The sequence below is a fragment of the Zalophus californianus genome, chromosome 4, assembly GCF_009762305.2.
Source record: "Zalophus californianus isolate mZalCal1 chromosome 4, mZalCal1.pri.v2, whole genome shotgun sequence".
NCBI lineage: Eukaryota > Metazoa > Chordata > Mammalia > Carnivora > Otariidae > Zalophus > Zalophus californianus.
This window is the reverse complement of record NC_045598.1, coordinates 154,777,257-154,800,739: the sequence shown is the minus strand read 5'-3', so window position 1 is coordinate 154,800,739 and position 23,483 is coordinate 154,777,257. Positions and strand designations below refer to the sequence as shown.

The following is a 23,483-nucleotide window of genomic DNA, read 5'->3' as shown; positions in this document are numbered from 1 at the left end:
TTTTTTTTTAAGATTTTCTTTATTTATTTGATAGAGAGAGAGGCACAGTGAGAGAAGGAACACAAGCAGGGGGAGTGGGAGAGGGAGAAGCAGGCTTTCCGCCAAGCAGGGAGCCCGATGCAGGGCTTGATCCCAGAACCCTGGGATCATGACCTGAGCCAAAGGCAGACGCTTAACGACTGAGCCACCCAGGCACCCCTATGTGTGGGACTTTTTTATAGCAAATAGAAATAGAAAGTACCTGGAAGGTAATCCAAATAAAATCATCTGAAAAGAAGGGATCCTGACATATCTGCTAAGGAACTATTCATTAGAATGTTTAGACCAGATCCAAGAATGTTAATCCACTGGCTCCTATGCTGATTATTTTGGGACAGAACACAGATTTCCAAAAGAAAAAAAATATCAGATAGCACTCAAAGAAACTGCCAATTCTGAATTTGAAGATATTAACAAATGTACTCAGCATTTCTGCCATCAAAGAAAGTCAAAATACAGCTTTGTATTTAATACAGACTGTCTAAAGGGTTTAAGATAATATCATTTATTTCAGAATAAAAAGTATGAAGAAACATAAGGAGTACGGTATTGGAAGAGGAAAGAAGGGAATGAATTCAAGAGCTCATATGGGAAAGTAAATAAGATTGACTCTTCCTCTGAGATAGGAGGGAAAGTAGAGACAAAGAAGAAGCAAAGAGGGATGACGTAGAGAAAGCAAAGACGAAGAGGTTGATGATAGCCAGAGGCCTGGATGTTTCCAGCAAAGCAGCATGGGTGGGAAGCTATCTTTGTTTCCCTCACTAGACAGTAAGATGTGTCAGGGCAGGGATTGGGTCTGTTTTGTCCCCTTACTGTAATGCCCATCACCTAGTGTAGCAGGTGGCATATTGCTGATTCTCAATTTGTATTTGTTGAACAAAATGTATCAAAGAATGTGGACATTAGGAACTTAGAAGAACAGGAAATGCTGGGAATAGCTATGTTAGAAATCAGTAAGAAATGAATAATGGGGTTGCAAATTTGAGGTTAGCTGGTATGCAAAGTTCAGAAGCTAGAATGGAAAAGCAGGCAGATTGGAATTGGTGTGATCAAGAGAGTGGGATAGAAAAGGAGTAGGAGGGCTCAGTATGCAAGCAAAGGTGATGGAAGCCAGGCTGGAAATGGGGTCAAAGATGAAAACCTATTGGAAGCAGCAATAGACTGTTAAGGTCATGTGATTAGAGGCAATTCTGAGGGTTTTAGGCAATGAGCCCGTTTAAAACACCAGTGTGGCATATAACTTTGTCACAGGCTAAGTAAGCATCCAACTCAAATTTTTCTCTCACTTCTGTGACTGTTCAGACATGGATTGTGTCTGATTTGTTTTCTCTTGTCACCCAGTATGGTTTTTGCTTTTAAATTTTTTAATTTAAATTCAATTTAATTAACATATGGTGTATTATTAGTTTCAGAGGTAGTGTTTAGAGAATCATCAGTTGCATATAACACCCAGTGCTCATTCCATTAAGTACCCTCCTTAATGTCCATCACCCAGTTACCCGAACCCCCCCACCCACCTCCTCTCTAGCAACCCTAAGTTTGTTTCCTAGAGTTAAGAGTCTCTTATGGTTTGTCTCCCGCTCTTATTTTATTTTTCCTTCCTTTTCCCTATGTTCATCAGTTTTGTTCCTTAAATTCCACGTATGAGTGAAATCATATGATATTTGTCTTTCTCTGACTTATTTCACTTAGCATAATACACTCTCTTTCCTTCCACACATCATTGCAAATGGCAAGATTTCATTCTTTTGGATGGCCGAGAAATATCCCATTGTATATATATCTGCCATGTCTTCTTTAACCATTCATCTGTCAATGGACATCTGTCACATATGTTATTCAAATGAACAAAAAAAGGAGGAAAGAAGAAAGGAAATTAAAGACACGATTGACATGTGTCGTGCCTATCAAAATTATGAGCTATTCTAATCCTTTCTGGGGTGGCAGGGAGAGCAGAGAGAATGACCTGAAGGCCTCGGGCACACGGCAAGAGTGCAAGTGGTGGGGAGCTGCCTGCCCACCCCAAATGTCGCACTCCACCCCTCTACCGGGTGCAAATCTCTGCACCTTATCATGTGGTCACCAAGTTCTGCTTTTGGCACTTTGTGTCTCAGCTGAAGAAGATGAAGTCTTCAGGGGAAATTTTTGACTGTGGACAGATGTTGGAGAAATCTTCCTTGTGGGTAAAGAATGTTGGCATCTGGCTGTGCTATGACTCCCACAAGGGCTCCCACAACACGGGCCGGGAGCTGACCACTGCAGGCATTGTGCCCCTGTGCTGAGATGTGGGCACTAGCACCACACCAGGCCCACTCAATCCAGATCATGAAGGTGAAGGAGACTGCAGGCAGCAAGTGCCGCCGACCAGCCGTCAGGCAGTTCCAGGACTCCAAGATCAAGTTCCCGCTGCCTCACTGGGTCCTGCATGGCCAGCACAAGCCAGGCTTCACCACCAAGAGGCCCAACACCTTCTTTTAGATGCAGAGCCTCCCTGTCCCTGGGTCTGCCCAAATAAACCCCTTGGGAAAACCAGGGTGCTCAGAAAAAAATAATTTTTTTAAAATTATGAGCTATCCTAAATTTTCTCTGTGTATCAGTGTGTATAAACATTTGGATATGTGTGTATAATACAAATACACCATCATAAACATCCGCAGATATTTCCGCAATATTGGGGTTGATAACAATGATTGGAAAATCCGACAGTTAGGTATGTTCTATCTTCTGTGCTGTAGGATGGAGCCAAGATCTGGTAAATACTGGGCTTTGGGACCTAGGAGACAAGTTGGAGATTTGGAGCTGCTGAGGGCAGAAAAGTAGAACCAAATTCCTGGGTATAGGCATCTTATCCAGAGGGCCGTTACTGAAAGGAAAGGCCCTAGAGATGACACAGTTCGACCAGAATCAAAGACCACGGAACTGGTCAGGTCAAACAGAGGGACAAATTAGCAGATACTATATAGGAAGACAAAATCCAGAATGACTGTGTGTTTGGTCTTTGGAAGACCCAAAAAATCAAACCCTCTAATAAGACCCTTTAGTTGGAAGTTCTTTGTCTTCGATAGCAAACCTATTTTCTTTTCTAGGATTTTCTGTTTAAAAGATGAATGTTTTGAATTAATTTTCTTATCACCTCTTACTGAAATGTCATTTATGAGGTTCTTTCTATTTAATTTGTTTTAAATTTTTATGACATTATGCAAATACATACATTCATATATTTAGTTCCTCAGGCTGGAAATCCTTCACTTGTGAAAAAATCAGTGCAAAGGTACATTAGAAGCTGAATTAAGAGAAAACAGTGCTTGGGCACCTGGGTGGCTCCATTGGTTAAGCAACTGCCTTCGGCTCAGGTCATGATCCTGGAGTCCCTGGATCGAGTCCCGCATCAGGCTCCCTGCTTGGCAGGGAGCCTGCTTCTCCCTCTGACCCTCCCCCCTCTCATGTGCTCTCTCTCTCTCTCTCATTCTCTCTGTCTCAAATAAATAAATAAAATCTTTAAAAAAAAAAGAGAGAAAACAGTGCTCATTTTTAGATTGGAGCAAGATGGGAGTGGGCTTTGGAAGGAGAATAGAATGAAAGGAACTTCCTCTCTCCTCCAGACTTCCTATGTAAGTCTTCTAAATGTAGTATTTCAGGAGAATCCATTGTTCATTTTAAAGAAAAAGAAAAACTCTATACTTGTTTTCCTATTGGGTCTGTAAATCAGTAAAATATTAAGGTGGAAACAAAAGAAATACCTCTTGGTGATTGACCATCTACTTTAGTCATCCGTCCTTGAATTTGATTTTGCTGCAGATTTGTACTTCTGAAAATAGAATGTCTCAAGTATTGTTTCTAAATCTTCAAACGCTTGCTCCCAAATTATTTCTCTTCTATTCAACACTGAAAAGCAGAGATCATTTAAAAGAGCTCCTGTGAGGTGCCTGGCTGGCTCAGTCATTAAGTGTCTGCCTCCAGCTCAGGTCATGATCCCAGGGTCCTGGGATCGAGCCCTGCATTGAGCCCTGCATCGGGCTCCCTGCTTGGCAGGAAGCCTGCTTCTCCCTCTCCCACTCCCACTCCCCCTGCTTGTGATTCCTCTCTTGCTGTGTCTCTCTGTCAAATGAATAAATAAAATCTTTTATAAATAAATAAATAAATAAATAAAAATAAAAGAGCTCCTGTGATGTTTGGAACTAGCATTGTGCAAAATCTGGATCGGGCACATTCCTCTTCTTGGTAAAAAATAAATTGTAATACAACTTTAGCATGTGAGAATCTTCATTTGAACAAAACAATCTCAAAATGACAGCATTGTAGTAATTATTCAGTTTTCCCCTCATGTCCTTGAGATATATTGTTTAAAAGTTTTAATTTTATCACAGGATATAAAACCCCTAGAAACAAATTGAAATTGAATACAGATCACTAACCCTGAGACTTCAGATCTTTTCCTCACTTGCTTAGTTATTCAACTATTTTAAAATCTTATTCTCTTTGATCACTGATAGGAATGTTGGCTTGACACAGTCATTTTAGCTCCAAACTTGTGACGGTCTTTTGTTTTGTTTTGTTTTCAAACTCCCAAGTATGAATTTCAGCAAGGTAACAAATTCTTCCCTCTAGCCCCAAATACCAGTTGATGTATTCAAGATACTACACGTCATCTCTTGTCCACCTTTTTACATCACACAGACTTCTAATTAGTCATTTTGGATTCTGACCACATTTGCCAGGAAATAACTGTTTGTCTTCTAACACATTTCTGATGGGATTCCCCTGGCAAAGGTAGATGGGATTTTTAAAATTGGAACCATACTAAAAACAGAATTGTTTTTGGTAATTGCTGATGAGTTTTTTGGCTAGCATACATGGGACTAAATTGACAATACCATTGAACAGAATGGATGGCAAAAAAACGGGCGGGGGGTTGGGGGTGGAGGGGAGGAGGGCACCTGCAAAGATAGGCTGTCCACTGCCAACAGGGGTTAGTTTGTGCTTAGTTGCCTTTCCTACTGTTTTCTCTCTGCTTAAATGTTTTGTATCTTCTTACTGTTTCAGGGCTAGATTCTGCCAAAAATATTAAACACAATTTGACACACTTGAATGCCACTGAATCCAATATCCACTCATCTTAAAATAACACTATTGATTATAGCTCATTTTTACTGAGCTAATACTAAGTGCCATGTGCTAAATACTTTTATATTTATGACTTCATCTAATTCTCACAGAAACTCTAAAGAGGTAGTTTTATTACCTTCATTTTTATAAAGATGAGGAAACAGGCATATAGAGACCTTGATTTATGAACATTCATCTCCTTATGTTAATAATTTTAGACCTTTCACTGGAATAGCTCTGAGAATCCAAATACACACATGTATTTTTTTCACCCACTGAGTATTAACACTTACAGGAATAATCAGAATAAAGGACAGCCATAAGACAGGTTCTAGTATTTTTCCAGTTTTAAAAGAGTTGTCTTCAGTAATTCTACTTCTAGGAATGTACTCTAGAGAAATTCTCCTATATGTGCAAAAAAGACATGTATAAGAAAGCGCATTTATATGGCAGTTAAAATAAACTAGATTTCAATGTATCCACATGGGTAGATCTCGAAACAATGTTAAGTAGGGGGAAAAAAGGAGGCTGCTGTAGAATGATACATTTGATACAATATCATTTATGTAAAAATGTTGTTTAGTAAAAACTATGTTTAGAACATAAAACAAGAGAATATGTTATTTGGGAATATGCACTTAATGTCATAAAAGGATGTGAACCAGAAGGGTAAAATTTTTCAGGACAGCAGTTACCTGGGGAAGAGAGAAATGGGACTGGGGTGGAGGGAGGTACAAAGGAGGTTTCAACTCTATAATGTTTCATTTCTTTTGCTTTAAAAAATAATACAAGTTAGAAAAAATGTTAATATTTGTTCTTTCAGGTGCTACATGGCTTTGTTCCCTTATTCTCTGAAAGTTTTGTATTTTAAGAAAGGTAAATGGGTATATTCATGCTGATAAGGGGCAGAAACCACTATATTCAGCATGATCTCCATAAATTTAGGGTGAAAATGTTTTGAAGCAGATTTAACTAGTTGCCTGATTTATCCATAAAATAACAGACTATGTGGCGTTGAGTCTTAAAATTCAGTGCAACCTCCAAAATAAACTAGTTGTAAAATGTATTTCTCAGTAATTTCATTAAAGTGAATTTCTTTATGTGGTTTTATGTTATCTACAAACCACAGGGAGCCAGCCTCCCCCTCCCCTGACTACTGCATTATTTTCAAGGCCAGCAGTAAAAATAATTGTCTGGAGACTGTTACAAGTCACATACTTCTGGCCAAAGACTCCTTCTCCTGGGTCATTATTATTATCTGGACTGCACATTCTCAAATCTGATTCCCTGACCTGCCCCCCTCCTCTCCCTTTCTTCACGTCCAACAGCACAGGATTTCATTATGAAGGTAAACACCCCTGCATGCTATCTAATTAGGCTATGCAGTTTCTGTAGCGAGTGTTCCTCATTGCATTATTTGGTATAAGGTTCTGGGTCATATCTAAAAATATTGCAGCTTGAAAATTAATCTAATCTTTTGTTCATTTCCTTTTGTTTGAATCTTTTCACTTTCTAGATAATGAGGTAGTTGAAGAATGCTAAATCCAGCATTACTTAAAATGCTATTCACTTTGTTAATACTAGATTTTGAAGTGAGGAAATTATTCGTTGTGTACATTTTAAAATAATCCCTTTCAGTTATATAATTAGCAATCAGTACCAGTTTGTGGGCATGTGTTCATACACATTTTTTAATACCTGCCTTGTTTCAAGAAGGATGAAAGATGAGTTATGGATACATACAACATAGCACACCAGAGAAATTAAATCTGAAGTTAGTGAAGAAATGGAAACAGTGACTCTTGACTTAAGTAGGTAAAATGCATCCTGTTCAGTCTTATATACAGGCCAGAAGGAGGCCACATAATACAGCTCTAAACTTCCTCATAGCCAAGAGAAATACTGTCAGTTCCACAATTAGGTATCCAGAAGACAAAACAAATGGGGATAATAAACAAGGGAAAAGGGAAACATAACTATTCCAGGTGCTAAAATCAAAGGAAAACATTTTCCAGATACAGTCAGAGAGAGTAAATATAGCAACAATTTTCATGGTGCTTTCTTATAAATCCCTTAATATAAGTCCAAAGTATTACACCAAAGTAAATTCATTAAGGAAATCTGAGAGGAAGGAGTCATGGCATGGGATTGGAGACTGGGAAGGTAGGAAGAGGGTGGGCTAGACACAAGTTGCTAAAGGGTAGCAACTGTTGGTTTTGACGTGAGGCTCATTACCAAGCTGATGATATAATGTGTCTAACCCAGGATTCTTTGAGGGTGAAAGGAGTACCATCAATAATTAAGCCCCCACAACAGGTATAAGCCAGGATTTTTCTGAGCAAACTGGGACATATGGTCATTTTAAGTCCTTGCTCATCACCCACTGACATCCTGCTTCCAGTGCAACCCACCACTGTGGACCTAGTCAGCCAAACTCACCCTGTCCCACATGCAGTAAGTCTAATCAGCTCTAGTTTTAGGGGGCTCTGGGGATTTCTAGCCCAGGTGACCCATTCAGGGTAGGCTAACTCATGAATCAAACAAATAGGAAATGTAATTAAGAAAGACTGGAATAAGCAATGGGTAATGGTGGCCTGAGGATCCAGTCTCCACCAAGAGGTTAAAGGAGATATCACTTCTGTTAATGGGTGGGAGGGAGAAAGAATCAGACTGTAGGTAACTGGATGGGTCCCATGAAAAGGAATGAGATACCCTCCTTCCTAAAGAGCCCAATGAGAGATCCTGTGGAAGAAAACTGCTTGAAGTTGGGATATTATCATAATGGCTGAAGCTCTTAAGCTGTAGTTCTTAAACGTGTAATATGAATTAGCTGGAGAGTTTGTTAAAAACTAGATTCCAGGACCCCCACCTCACAGATGATGATTCTGTAAGTCTGAGATGGAACCCAGGAGTCTATTTTAACAGGTGCTCCAGGTGATGCTGGCAATGGTGGTTCGAGCCTGGACTTTGAGAAATACCACCCTAAAAGCTGATTAATAGCCCTTCGGGGAGTCTAGTCTTCCCACAAGAAAGAGTACCTTGGGCTGGCTTTGGGGAGGATATGGTGCCATTTACCCTGCGGAAGGTGGTGAGTGAGAGATGGAGCAGGGAGAAGAGGTGGATCCGAGCAACTCAGCTTTCAGCCACCTGAAGGATTTTTCCACTGAGGGGCCTAGGTTTCTCAATTTGGAAGAGAAAAGTCCTTTCCTCTCCAGATTCCCTATATGGCCCTAACAATTAAGAGAACCACCTGAGCAGGGATGCAGATGACCCCATTTTTAAAATCCTAGCTGGATTAACTCCCACTCTAGTCAGCTTCCCTTTACATAGTAAAAGCACCTAGTATTTATTGATGGTTTACTACCTGCCAAGCTTAAGAGCTGTATCTGCTTTTACTCATTTAGTCCTGAGAACAACCCAATGGGGTAGGAACTATTTTCCCCCCTATTTTATGAGGGGTTATGTTGAGGAGGGCCACTGTGAAGCACATCCATGAGGCATTGTGCACAGTGTGGTCCGTGTCAGTGGCACCCCTTGTGGTCATGCAGGCAAAACCCTCAAGCCTTACACACTGGGCCCAACACTGTGGGTCACAGGAGCTCAGTAATTTTCCCAAGGTCCCACAGCTAGAACCCAAGCTCTGAAACCTCATACATGAGAAAAAGGAGGGACTTGTATAAGAAGAAATGTCTATGACCCTGCCGGGTAGGGAACTGAACCAACTTGAGATCAGTACACTTACTCACACAGGGACAGGTCAAAGTGAAAAGTCAGGAAGTAGCACATTCCAGTGAATCAATTGTGGCAACTGAGAATCTCCCAAGACTTCCTGGATGAGGTCCCAAGACTGCCTCCCCAAGCCATATTAAATGATGGAGGAGAATAAAGCCCCAAACTCTCATTTCTGCGAGCATTTTTTTCCAGTGAAACAACCCTTAGGCCAAGCTTCTTGCCTCCAATGTCCTGTCCTGTAACATATTGTTTCTATGACACTTTTGGCCTTCGTATTAGAATGATTTTCTATGTGTCTGTTACCCTGTCAAGTTTACAAGCTTCTGGAAGGCAAGGACATTTGCCTCTCTCAATGCCCAGGGAAGACCCCTTTGCTCTCTCCCTTATGTGTTAGGCTTTAAGCCAGCTGCCTTCAAAATCTAGTGGGAAAGACCTACAAATAATAGTGAAGCACTTTACATAGAAAATTTTGGAGGTAAGCACAGAGAAAATGGGTTTGACCTAGCATGCAAGGATGAGCAAAGGTTGTTAGATTGAGCCAGGCAGAGAAGGGGAGAGGGCATTCTAGGCAGAGTAAACAGCATGTACAAAGAAAAGTAAAGGCTCATGTGTAAGAGAGAGGGAGGAAAGAAGAAGGAAGAGAGAAAGGGAGAAAGAAAAAAGTATCTGTGGTATTGTAAGTAGTTTCATGTGGCTGAAAATTTCACTTTGTGACACCAGTGGAGGGGGCTATGGTTGGGTGGATAAAGAGTATGAGCTGTAGAGCCAGACTACCTTGCCTACGTGGTCCAAATCCCAGCTCTGTCACTTACCAGCTATGTAACTTTGGGCAAATTACTTACCCTCTCAAGCCTCGGATCCTAATTTGTTAATGGGATAAAAATAGTACCTCTCTTAGGGTGCCTGGGTGGCTCAGTCAGTTAAGCATCTGTCTTCAGCTCAGGTCATGATCCCAGGGTCCTGGCTCCCTGCTCAGCGGGGAGTCTGCTTCTCCCTCTTCCACTCCCCCTGCTTGTGCGTGCTCTCTCTCTCAAATAAATAAATAAATAAATAATCTTTAAAAAAATAGTACTTATCTTTTGGGACTCTTACGATAATTAAATGGCTTAATACTTATAAAGCACTTAGAACAGTGCCTGTCAGGTAACATGTATTCAATAAAGAGTAGCTGCATTGTTCTCTTTCTCTCATTCCCTGCTTTTACTCCATTCCAAGCCAAGTCTTACCAATTCTGCCTCTAAAACAAATACCAAAACCATTCTCTTCTGTCTCCACCTTAGTCCAAAGAACTGTGATTTCTTTCCTGGATTCTTGAAGTAGCCTCATAACTGATCTCCCTGCTTCCACTCTTGCTCTGCCACAATCTGATCCCCAGAGCAACCAGAGTGATCCTTTCCAGAGGTAAATCAGGTGTCATTCCACTTAAAAATCTGTTGTGTCTAACTGCACATCACACCAGCCATTTAGAATTCTCCTTACCATGATCTCAAAATGTCTTAATAATCTGGCTTCCTCATACCTCTCTGATCCCATGTGGTATACAAAGAAAAGTAAATCAATTGTGGCAACCTCTTACCCACTATGCTTCAGCCTCTAGCTACCTTGAACTTGGCAAGTTTGTCTTGGAAGGACCTTTGCACCTGCTGTTCCCTTTACCTTCTCCACCCCTTAACTTGTTTGCCTCCTTCTTGTCTTGTAGAACCCAGGGCAAATGTCAGAGGAGTAAACTTTAGTTTGAGACGCTAAACTAAGGTAACAGCCTCCCTGGTTTCTATATGTCACACAGGTAAATTTATTTCCTTTCCTTTATTTCTTTGTTGTTTTTTCTGCCTTTCCCAACTGTGCCACCCCACTCCTCTAGACTGTAAGCTCTATGAGACCAGATACAAGGGCTGTCTTTTTTATTGCTGTATTCCCAGTTTCTGGGAAACTCTCCCCCCTACACACACACACACGGCACTCAATTAATATTTACTGAATTGATTCTGAATGAATTAGAAGAGAGTAGGGAAAGAAAGGAGAATACTGCCAAAAATCAAGGCACCTGGGGCCAATTATTATGCTTTTGCAGTAATCTGGTGAGAAATGATGAGGCCCCAGCAGTGGTTTTCAACCATGGCTATGCACTGGAATCACCTGGAGACAGGCTGAGTTTGAGGTACCCGTGGGGATCCAAGTGGAGATGTTCAATAGATATTTGTTGTGGTTTTTAATAGATGTTGCCTTAGTGAAGAGTAGGAAATCCCTCTAGTTTTCAAGAAGTGGGAAAAGGCATCTCTGGAAAAGATGACAATTGTACAGAGTACAAGACCATTTCCACTTTGCACAGCCTCTTTCCTCAAAACCTCCTTCCAAGCCAATGCCCCATCTGTTCTGAAATGTTCAACATGTTGATATATTCTTAAGGATTATATTATGTATGAGTACTGTTCCATAAATCCATTTAACTTATACTATTCTTGTACTACTTGTACAAAGTATTCCATTGATTAAATTGTAGGCAGCCTTCAGGTAGTATTTAAAGGAATATATAACAGCCTTAAAACTTCCAATAAATGAAAATAAACATACCCATCATGACTTCCTTTAAGATTTGTGGTTAAAAAAAAAAAGACTTGGACCTAAACTGCTTAGCTTGTTTAGTTTTCTAATTGGTAAACATTTACTGGGTTACCAAAGATACCAAGTACTATCTGAAAGACCATGGCTCCTTGGTTTGTTTCTAATTTCAATGAGACACACTAAAACAAGGATTGATAGGGTGATATGTTTAGTTAAGTAACAGATGGCAAATGGACATTCTGTCCAGCATCCATCACATTCCGTTTTTCAGTATTCCAAGGAAAAGTGACTCTAAATCTTGAAATCAAGTATGAAGGAATGGACCGGGTCTGTACTGAATGTTTATTCAACTAAAAAGAACTGATACTAAACCATACGAAGGTTGAAAAATTCAAAGATGTATGACTGGCTTAAAGGATAAGAGGGGATGGAACAGATAAAGCTGGATTAATGTAACTCAGAATGTATCCGTAAGTATTGAAGTATAAATTCTGGATACTTAAGCGACTTTGTGAAATTAAGAGATGTGGGGGAGAGGAAGAGACGAGTGGTAGATAGTCTCTGCATCCTCACATAGGGTATTAAATCGTGGCTAAGTGCTAGGGCTAGCAGCCCCTGCGGAAGAATGAGGTCTCTTCAAATTTTAAGAACGAAGAGGTGGGAGCGCCGCCACTCTCGGGGAAGACGTTTCCACGCGGAAAGGAGCAGAAACTCGCAGCAACATCCCGGCCTTGCTCCCCCTGGGGCCGCCAACCTAACAGGTGAACCGTGAGAACACAAAGAAACGAATAATAAATGGCGTGCGGAATGCCAAAAGCCGGGGTCCTCAAGTCCAGCATCTACCACCGCGTCGGGAGCAGCTCCAGCCACCCCACCCATCCTCGGAGGCGACACCTGCTCCACAGCCCCGCCCGCTCGAGGCGAAGTGCGGCTTGCCGAGGGGCAGAAAGGGGAGCTGACCTGCCCGCGTAGGGGACGAACGGGACGCTGCCCTCTAAGCCACCAGGTCGCAGGCGGGACGCGCCACGACGGGCCAGGTCGCGCCACGACGGGCCGGGCCGAACGTGCGCGAGCGAACTACAGCGTCCCAGAGCCGCCCGCGGCGGGCCCGGTGGGCGTGACGCCATGACGTACGGCACGCGGGCGGCGCGCCGGGGCGGGGCGGGGTGGCCGGGGGCGGGAGGAAGGAGTAGGAGGAGGAGGCGGAGACAGCGGGGGCTGAAGCAGGGGGAGAATGGCAGTTGGGGCGCTGGTTCCCGGGAACAGCCGTCAAGACAGAACTGCGGAGGAGGAGTTCGGGAAAGCGTCCGTCGGGACCCCTCCTCTGCGTTCCCCCCGCCCCAGCTGAGAGGCGTCTCGGCGGGTCTGAGGAGCCCTCCTCGGTACTTCCTTCGGCTTCTACCGCCGCCGCCGCCGCGAGATGGGCCTCTTCAGCCGCACTCCGGCACCCGCCGCCGCTCTGAGGAGTTGAAGGTACGGGCGGCACTGGAAGAGGTTGCGCCTGGGTGCGGGAGGACAGGGGCGGCTCCCGTTTCCGACTCGAGGCGCTCCGGCACGGCCGCTGCCCTCGCGCCCCTCCCCGGAACGGAAATGGATTCAGAAATCCCACGGGAAAGGCGCCCCCTCTCGGGCTCTGCCCCGGAGCGGGGCCCAGGGCCGGGGCCGGTCCTGGGGCCGGTCCCGGGGGTCAGGCCTCGGGCTGGTACCGCGTCCCCCGCCCGGACCCGGCGCTGGCGTCCCCTGGGCCGCGCAGGCTGAGGCGGAGCGTGGGATCCGCCCCGAGCTCTGCCCTCCCGGCCCGCACAGTCTGTGGAGTCGGCGGCTAACCCAGCAGTGTTGTGACGGGCCGAGGCGGCGCTCCCCTGCAGCACTTCCCGGGCCGCTGAAGCTGCCGACACCGAGGGCGGCCGCCGCGGGGAGGCAGTGGGGGTGGAGCGCATTCCTGATGGGTGAAATCGGCTGTAACGGGACCGATTTCCGGGCCTCGCTGCAAATTCAGAGCTGGGGCGAGAGCCCCCAACCCCTGCTGCAGGGGGCTCGGGGGGGGGGTGGCATGCACCCGGGGAGATTCATCCGGGAGAACTGCCATCCCCTTCAAAAGCAGAAATTAAACAGACGAAAAACGGTGTTGCCTTGGGGTTAAAGTATACGTTAAGAGGGGTCTTTCCAGGATTGTCTCTCTGTTGCTAAACCTTTAGGGTGTTCCTAGCCTTCACCCAGCAAGAAACGCCACGATTTTTAATTTCCAGTTTTCCCTGTCATCTGGGTTTCCCTCTCTCGTTGCTCTTTCCCCTCATTTCCATTAATGGGAAGAAGAAAAAGAAGTTTAGGGTTCATTAGCCTCGCGACAAGGGCAATAAATAAAAGAGGGGAGAGAGGGGCTAAGGCTATATATGGGAGAAAGAAAGGTCTTAATTTTTCCCATTGGTCCTTAAAGGTGGATATACGCGAAGGGTGCTTTATTCTGGTTAATGTTTACTATTCAAAACGTGGCAGAATGTTCTGTTGGGTTTACGTTGGAAAAGACAATGTTTCCGTGCTGCTGCTATTTTCAAACCCAGGTGTTGACTAGAAATGCTATAAATGTTAGTAAACAGTGGAGGCATAAAGCAATCTTTCCCCGTGGTTGCCTTGGGGAAATGTTTGTGATCTTTTCTTTCCGTTCCACTTTTTTTTTCTTTTTGTAAAAACATGGCTGTCTTACTCATTTTTTATTATTTTAACCTAGATTCCTTGACTCTTGGTTTTACGAAGTATGACGGTATGCCTTATTTTCATTTTCAGTTTTGCCATTAACCATCTTAATAGGCAGCTTTCCACGTCTGTTTATAATTCACGCTATTACCGTATTTGCCTTTTTATGCTTCCTTAACACCCAAGACTGAACTGAGTTAAAATGTAAATACTTCTCTCTGTGTAGAAAATGGCGATGATCTATTGTTAACTCTTATTTTCAAATGTTCTTTCCCTGCTATTTGGAATTCCATGGTAAAGATTTGGAATTAAGTCCCAGGACTTAATCAAATTATGCAACAACAACAACAAAAAGCCCTTTTTGTTTCATATTATTTTTTATTTATACAGTATAACAAGTTTAAATTTCATGCCTCCATGGAAACTATTTTGTCACCACAAGGTGTCTTTCGGAGGGGAAAAAATTTATACTTGGCAACTAATGTTAAAATATTTTTTTCAATATTGTTGACTTCCAGGAGGATTCCTGTAAGATTAACTTTTTAAAACTGCAGCGCCTTTTAGGAGTTGAAACACAACCCAAGTCTCCAGAGAGTAGCTCCTTAAAATATTGTTTCATTTGGGGAAGGCCTCAAATGATCATTAGTTTGTATAAAGAACAGTCCATTTTACTATCCAACCAGTGTTGAAATTTCTTTTTAAAATTTTCCTGATGATTTGTAGAATTTGGGGTGCCTTTTTACTTGACTAAATGAAACCATATTTTTTTCCTACCTAATGTATGAAAGATACTAAGATTATTATCTGTTTTTAAAGATACCTCAGCGTTGTTAGTGGAAAATAAATGCATTTCATAAATTTGGAGTAGGGAAAGTCATAAAGTTATATTTTTGCAGTTGTGAATGTAAGACACTTGGGGCCACCTATCTTTAATGGGATCAGATTGAAAGATACTGTTTGTTCTTATGGGGTTATTAGATGGAATTAAATACAGATCATTTGAAGCAAACGTTTTTAGCATTTGAGGGAATCTTCATATATTATGGCAGGTTCTGATTTTATCTTAAACACTTAATTTAGGTTTATCACAGAAATTCTTTGGTTTGTAATCATCTCCCACCCAGCTTTGCTTTGCTTTTTAATCTGAAGGGCACTGAGGATTGAAAAATGTAGCTTTCTGAATTTATCAAGGGGGGAAGAGGGAGGACAAATATTTGTGATAACATGTTAAAGTCCCTAGTCCAGTGCTGGGCACAGAGTAAGCTGGGGATAAATTTTACATTTACATCTGAATGGTCTCCTTATATTCTCTCTTCAGGTTATAAAGGAGATTTTAGAGAATTGTTATTTGTTTTCCTGATGCTGCTAACAAGTGACAATCGATTGTCAAATGCAGACTGGTTTTGCACTAAGCTTTATGCTCTTTTGTTTGAGGCCATATGAAAAATAAACCATTTTGGGTTGAAGACCAAAGAAAAGTTGAATTTGTAAACTTATATTTGATTGCATTATATTTGGCATGTTAGCACTAGTAGTTTGAAAGGACCCATGATCATATATGAAGTACTTTAGCTTAAAGGTTTTGGTTTGACTTTTTAGCAAAATGCTAATCTGATTACTTATGGAGAATAGCTAAATTTTCCTTAGGCAATTTTTTCCCCCCAATTAGGAGTAATTATTATTTTCTTCAGCTTTTGGGTTTTTTTTTTGTTGTTGTTGTTATAATAGTTTTTTGTTTGCTGGTAGAAGATGTATAATATTGAAACAACTATGTATATAACCACACCTGCACAGCTATAGACTGAAGATGATGTTCCTTTGCTAACCACATCTGTATTTCAGATGGTGGTAGACTTCAACCAAAAAAGGCAGTGAAATCATTTGGGGTGTTTGAAACTTGGGTACTTAGGGCACCTGGGTGGCTCAATTGGTTAAGTGACTGCCTTCGGCTCAGGTCATAATCCTGGTCAGCTCAGGTCATGATCCTGGAGTCCCAGGATCGAGTCCCACATCGGGCTCCCTGCTCAGCGGGGAGTCTGCTTCTCCCTCTGACCCTCCTCCCTCTCGTGCTCTCTATCATTCTCTCTCTCTCAAATAAATAAATAAAAATCTTTAAAAAAAAAAAGGAAAGAAACTTGGGTACTGCAGTTGTTTCTCAATAGCTATCATATGTCAGTAATACTTTCTCTATTACAGTGGGAAATATTACCACTTTTTGATAAAGTAGTTTTGTTTGTATTGCTTTCTTTGTAGCTGTCAATAAAACCTGAATGTTTAGTTTATTGGTAACAGTTTCTTGAAAGCAATGCCATTAGCCTTAAAAACATATATTCTTTTTTGTTTTTTAAGATTTTATTTATTTATTTGACAGGGAGAGAGAGAGCGAGAGCAGAAACACAAGCAGAGGGAGTGAGAGAGGGAGAAGTAGGCTTCCCAGCGAGCAGGGAGCGTGATGCAGGGTGGGGGTGGGGGTGGGGGTGGGGGGACTTGATCCGAGGACCCTGGGATCACGACCTGAGCCAAGGCAGATGCTTAACGACTGAGCCTCCCAGGTGCCCCAAAATATATATATTCTTGACCCGTTGATGTTACCTGTTATTTTATTTTAAAAACCATTTGCTAGAGAAATACTACTAGTTAATTTGTTTTAGAAGTCCTATTTGGAATAGTTTTCTTACATGAAAGCCTTAGTGGGACAAAACTAATGAGTTGTTTTCTCTCTCAAATAAGTTTGTGCATTGGATTATGAAGCAAAATCCTACAGAAATCACCAAGTTTAAGCCCAAAAGAAACTTCAAATCTCAGTCTTGGGTCCAAAAAACTGGAGTTGGCTGCCTAAAATTATGTACACTTTACATTTTCAACCTCATTCCTTCTTTGGAGACCCCTGAAAGTATAAATAGCCCTGCTGTAATGTGAATAGCAGGCAGGTTGCCATTTGAAGAGACAGTCTGGGAGAGGGGAGCCATAAAGAGGGAGCAGACTAGTTGGAGAGATCAAGAAACCGGGAGAAGCTATTGGGAATGTGATAGTATTAGGCTTCCAGATAAACATTATATAGCATGCATCACAAAAATAGCTATTAATGTGAATCTTTATGCTTTATATTTTCTAATTTCTAAGTCAAATATTGGCATTTGCTCCCCCAAATGGTAAAATATTCTAAAATTAAATTATTCTTATGTGTTATCACAAATGTGATAATATATGTGAAATGTGCATTAGAAGTGTAGGAGCTAATTTAAACTCTCTATGGCAGGGACCATTCCCTTTGTTCACTGTTAAGATCTCAGCACTTAGCATAAAGCTTTACAATAATAGATGTTGATAAGTATGTACTAACTGAGTAAATTATGTATACTGTAAGGTATCTATTTCATAACTTTCTCTACAGCAGGGCTGTCATTATTGAGTCTAATGCAAATTAGAAGTGTAATTTAAGATTTTTCTATTAGATAAAAGTAAAAAGAAACAGGTGAAACTAATTTTCATAATATATTTAACCCAGTATATCCAAAATATTATCATTTCAACATATATTAATGAGTCACTTTACATTCTTTTATTCATACTAAGTCTTTGATCCAGTACATGTTTACACTGAACAGCATAGCTCTAGGAGCATTTTACATGAAATGTTTGTTCCTTTCCACAGAAATTCTATTAAATTAGATGCATTAGATATTTAACTATAGACTCTTAGGAAACATCAGCCTAAAGACCAATTTGAAAAATCACTGATCAGAAGACAGAGTGGGTCTCTTAAATTAATCATGGAGCTACAAAGAGTGAAATGAAAAGGTTAAAAACCTAGAACCGCCCTAGTCATGCTCAGGTGCATCTGCTTGAATACTCATTTACTTTTTCTCGGAATGCGGCACCAACTTTATTTGGCTGTGGAACTTATCCTAGTGACACTAGTGTTCTAATTTAACCTCTGTATTTTATAAGTGAGAAAACTGTAGTGTAGAGCTGCTCAGTCCAATGTATCATCAGTAGCCACATGAGGCTATTTAAGTTTAAATTAGTTAACATTTAAAAAAATTTAAATTTCGTTCCTCAGTTGTACCAGTCACATCTGGAATGCTCTATAGCCATATGTGGCTACTGGCTACCATAGTGGACCTTGCGGGTCTAGAATATTTCCATCATTTCAGAAAGTGCTGTTGGATAGTGCTGGTCTAAAGATTTATCCACACAGCTAATGTGGTAGAGCCAAAGTTTCAGACCACTTTCTTTTTTATCTTCCCAGACTGAAATCTCATTAATCACCTGGTTTCTGAATGATCACATTAATCTTTTTGTTTACAAATCTCCATTTGCTTCTCACAGATAAATTTCAAGCTTTCATGGCACTCAAAACCTTCCACAATCTAATCTTAGTCTCTCACCATTCTGCAAAAAAAACCCCACACTGAAGCCAATTAATCTGTTTGGTAAATATGTTAATAAAACATCCATAGTTTCACCCCCATGACTTTTCCTAGGCCTTTGTCTCTGCCTGGAATACCCTTTTCCATCTTCTCTGCTTATCTAAGTCCTGCTCTTCTTTCAAGGCCTGACTCCTATCTTATCTCCACAAATCATTCCAGGTTGGTGATTCTAAATAAACTACTAAAAATTTTTCTGAGATATTATTAACAGGTTCCAGACATGAGTGGGAACATATCTTTTGAGGACCATCATTCAACCTACTACATGATGCCAGAAATTTTTACTAAGGACATTAATAAAGTGTATTATGTTTATGCAAAAAGCCAAAGGATATTCATCCATAATAAAATTTTTTTAAGTTTTTTTTTTATGGTATAGCTTGCCATAAGGAGACATCTATTTGATTTGGCTATGTGTAACTGCTTGTCAGGTAACCACTGCCACCCTTGATTTGGATGAAAGAATTGATCATGGTGCTATACATAATATATCTTGTGATGATAGGCTTTTCTAAATGGTTGTTTTATTTCCCCCTTCACACCCACTTACCAGGGGGTATAGCTCAGTGGTAGAGCATTTGACCGCACACCCACTTACCAGTCCCTACCCCTCTTTCCAAAGGACTTTATTTCACTATTTTAAGAATGCCTGTTTAAGAAGTGTTGGTTATTCATATAAACAAAAACTGAAGGGAAGATTAGTTCAGGCAGTGTTTATGTAGATCAGAGATTTAAAATCTGGTGCTGCAGTGGACCTGCTCACCTTTCCAGATTCTTCCTACTACAGGAACATCTTGTATTGATTTGTTCATTGTAACTGATTCCCATGTGGGAGGTAACAAGACCTTTATATGCACTAGTCTCATGGGAGCTTCTTTCTTTTGCTTTTATACTAGACTTGCTATGACAAGTTACTAATGAAAAAAATCTCTTCTGTAACAGTCTTTTTTTTTTTTTAAAGATTTTATTTATTTACTTGAGAGAGAGAGAGAATGAGAGATAGAGAGCACGAGAGGGAAGAGGGTCAGAGGGAGAAGCAGACTCCCTACCAAGCAGGGAGCCCGATGTGGGACTCAATCCCGGGACTCCAGGATCATGACCTGAGCCGAAGGCAGTCACTTAACCAACTGAGCCACCCAGGCGCCCTCTTCTGTAACAGTCTTGTCTGAGTAGTTCAAAGTGTTTCAAAAATATACTTTAATACTAATCCAGTGAAATAGATGATAGCACATTTTCCCTTATTTTATAGACAGGGAAAAAGAGTGAAGCACATTCTGGGAGAGTTGTAAAGCCAAGAGAAGTCTTATATCCTGACTTTCAGTTCAACTTAGTAATTCTAGTTCAGTGACATATATGCTTCTGTATTTGGTCTCAGAAGAAGACTATCAGAAAGGCAAAGATTATACTCATTCCACTGGATTTACTAAAACAAAAGAGTATACTAATGTTTTAGAGAATTTGGAGATATTTTTATAACAAAAATTATCTCAGAAAAATCTTTTAATTATCCACTTTTAACCTTAGAGCATGCTGTATATTAAAACTATTTGAATCATAGTCTTTTAGAACTAAGGGACCTTTGACATTATCTGGTCCAGTTACTTCAACTTGCAAATAAGGAAATTGAAACTCAAAAAAGTAGATAGACCTGGCTGAGATTTCAGACAAGGTTAGTATTTCCCTTCTGTTAATCTGTAGCAATGAGTATTTTAACCAGTTCAAAAAATTTTTGACAACTAGATACCTTTTTTAAAACCTATTTTAAAACTTTTGAATGTCTCTAGGCATCCCATCATGCCTGACATTTTGAATGTTTCTGGGTACTCTGTCATGCCCAGGATTTTTCATTATGCTTTCCTATTTCCCTATTGGTTTGCCCTTCTGAACAAAGAGGGCCTCGAATGAGGCAGCCAAAATGTTTTTAATCTTTTTCTTATTGGAAAAATGGAATGAATAATGCTTTTGCTTTCTGCAGCAGCTTACTTTTTGTAATAGATTAAGTAGTAGTATTTGTAATGAGTATTATTAAAACCACAAAGTACCGTTCTATTCTACCTCCCAATCAAGAATAGGCTTCAATGGGTAAATGTGGCATGTGTATGTTTGTGAAGCTGTTTAAGAACTATCTCTTTGGAGAGGCTTTGTGGAATATGGGAATAGTGTGCTCTGAACTTTTAGTTTCTTTTTCTGTGAAATTGTAGAAACTCTTTAAAGGATAGAGCTCAAAATAGTGTATTTGAATCATCCTAAAAAACTTGCTGGAAACTGATACTTGCCTATGCTAATGATCTGTTTGAATTACCCCTACCTCATCCATTTATAAGTAGTTGAATCAAAATTGTCCATTTTTAATATTAGAAAGACCACGGGATGCCTGGGTGGCTCAGTCAGTTAAGTGTCCACCTTTGGCTCAGGTCATGTTCCCAGGGTCTTGGGATCGAGTCCTGCATCAGTCTCCCTGCATGGGCTCCTTGCTCATCAAGGATCCTGCTTCTCCCACTCTTGCTGCTCACTGTCTCCCTCTGACAAATAAATAAAATCTTTTAAAAATATATCAGAAAGACCACTTAAGGTAGGTTTGTAGCTGTATAAACATAAGACTAAAAACATTTATATTTACTTAGAGAAATTAATATACTATAATGATGTATCCCAAACTTCCAAGTGGTTAACTTTTCTGATTACATTAGAAAAGCCCTCTCAGAGCCAACAATTTGTTTTCTTTTATCTAACCTTAAAATGTGATAATCTTTCTAACAGTTTTATTCAGTAGGTGGTTTAGTTACATTTGTGCCATCTTCTTAGATATTTATATTAGTTTGGCTAATATTTGTAAGGTAGTTAATATGTGCCATACCCTATGCTGCATTCTTTGTATATGTTATTTCACTTAATCCTAAAAATAATCTGGTGGGGTGCAGGTATTATTATTATTACTCCTATTTTATAGTTGAAGAAACTGTCTTAGTAATTTAACTCAATGTCACACAGCACAGTAAGTATCAGAGGCGGAACTTGAACCCAGACTTGTGACTCCAAAGCCCATACCTTACTTTCTGGATAGAAAGTTGCTGTCATTACCCCACATGTGTATAGTATTTAAAAACCCCTGCCCGCATCCCCCCCCCGAAGCTACTCTAAATTTTTTACCTCATTTTATTTTCCCCCACTGAGGTAGGTTAAGATAATTGTGTCTGAAACAACCCCAAAATCTCATGGTGGAGCAGAATAAAAGTTTATTTCTCACACAAAGAATTCTTTCCGTCTTGTGACTCAGCTGCCCCTATGGCCTGCTTGGAGTCACCACTAGGATTACTACATTCAGCAAGCCAGTGAGGGAAGAGAGAGAGTTCAAAGATGTGTGAAGGGATAATTTAGAGACCAGTCCTGGAAAGAGCATACATCATTGCATTGGTCAGGACTAGACACATGGCCGCATGTAGCAGCAAGTGGAATGGAAAATGTGGTCCTCCTATGTGCTTGGGAGGAAAATGAAACAGGTGCGTATATAACATCATCTCTGCCACAGTTGTGTTTTTCCCTGTTTTACAGATGGTACAGAGAGGTGGTTACTGAACCAAAGCCACAAAACCACTCGGTAGCAATAAATAGAACCCAGATTTCCTTAGAGCTGCATATAATATGCTCATGTTTCTGAGGAGACATGCAAATAATTGAAAGGCATTTAGATTGTATTTCTAGCACCCTTGCTGATTGTTTCTTACTGGACAGCAAATATTTTACTTCTGTGTCCATTACATTTTATTGTCATTGATTTACTTTATGAGGAATGATAAACTTAAAAACATTTTCCAGTGGTAATTGCCATTTTAAGTGAACATGACATAATAGCATTAAAATATCTTTACATACATATTTATATTCAGTTGTCCTTTGAATTTACAATATTGATTAGCCTTTATTTGTGTAATTTTATATTTTAAACATGTGATAGATTATTCTAGGCCATATACAAACCTCATGTTTATTCTTGCATTATGAACCTGAGACATTTGTTTTAGGGATGAGAGTTGTTTTTTAACCTTCCCCAAAACTTAACTGTTTTGGAAAGAACTGCAGCTTCAAATCTTAATGGGATACAAGTGCATTCTAACTGAGCTAACAATTAGTACAGATAAGAATATGTAAATATATAAATTACTGAGAGCAGAAAATTTACAGAAACTGATGTTAACTTCTACTGGCAAATTAAATTCCAACATCGCAGTGGTAGCTGTTAACCTTTTGTTACACTTTAGACTCCTTGGAGAATCTCTTGAAAGCGATCAATTCTGTCCCTAGAATATACAGTTATTCACAATTTAATATACCATTTTAGAGATTTCATGGATTTTTTCAAAGCCTATCCATGTATTAGCTGTTATTTTTAAGCATTTTTATCCTTCTCCAAAAATTATTGTTGTGCCTATTATATTTTTACTTTAACAGGTAGTATAAAGAGATGTTTAATAATTCAGAGTTTTTATGAGTGTGTCTTAATATTATTTGGGCAGCAGGAATTATGCTCAGAACCTGCACTGCTGCAATAGCTGAATTTGGCAGCTATATTGGGGGACAGGTTTATTAGAGGAAAATACGGCATTTCCGAACTTGAGGTTGGCAAAATGAATGATATAACTTAAAAAAAAAAAAAAACTTTAGACATTTAAATAATCTTTTTTGAGTAAAGCAGACTTAATAAACTTTAGTGATTTATCTCTGTTTAGAGAAAGCCATATATGAAAATCCAAGAAAATTAAATGCCTCAGACTTCTCTTAATGAGATGGTTCAGATTTACAAAAGCACTGTTTACTTTGGGCTAAAATTAGCTTATGTGTGGACACATCATTTTTAATACAGCACTTCTAGTTGTGGTCTGATCAAAAGATGGATTATGATAATTCTGATTTTTAGTA

At 40.3% G+C, this 23,483-nt stretch overlaps 1 protein-coding gene and 1 pseudogene across 1 annotated transcript in view; both read left to right on the top strand.

The window, feature by feature from the left end:
* Positions 1–1,954: 1,954 nt before the first annotated feature.
* LOC113925587 lies at positions 1,955–2,517 on the top strand (annotated as a pseudogene).
* Positions 2,518–12,781: 10,264 nt separating this feature from the next.
* Positions 12,782–23,483, top strand: part of RNF19A (ring finger protein 19A, RBR E3 ubiquitin protein ligase) — a 52,476-nt gene continuing 41,774 nt past the window's right edge. The window contains exon 1 of the mRNA XM_027591426.2: positions 12,782–12,912. The gene's annotated coding sequence lies outside the window, so the exon portion shown is untranslated. The remainder of the gene's footprint in view (positions 12,913–23,483) is intronic.